Here is a 270-nt window from a genome sequence, read left to right on the forward strand (position 1 = left end):
CATGAACACACCGACATCGGTTTTCAGCTGATGGTGGGGGGACAACCACAGACACACACACAAATTTACACACGCACACACACACACACACACACACATATACACACACAAACACATACACACACCTATACATTTATACACAAACGCACACATACGCATACACACAAACATGCTAATAGGGCAATACATATAAACGTAAATGAACTTACACATATACACATACAGATATATGCATATATATTTATATATGCATATACATATATATATATA

This window comes from Octopus bimaculoides, chromosome 1 (genome assembly GCF_001194135.2).
Source record: "Octopus bimaculoides isolate UCB-OBI-ISO-001 chromosome 1, ASM119413v2, whole genome shotgun sequence".
In the NCBI taxonomy this organism is placed as follows: domain Eukaryota; kingdom Metazoa; phylum Mollusca; class Cephalopoda; order Octopoda; family Octopodidae; genus Octopus; species Octopus bimaculoides.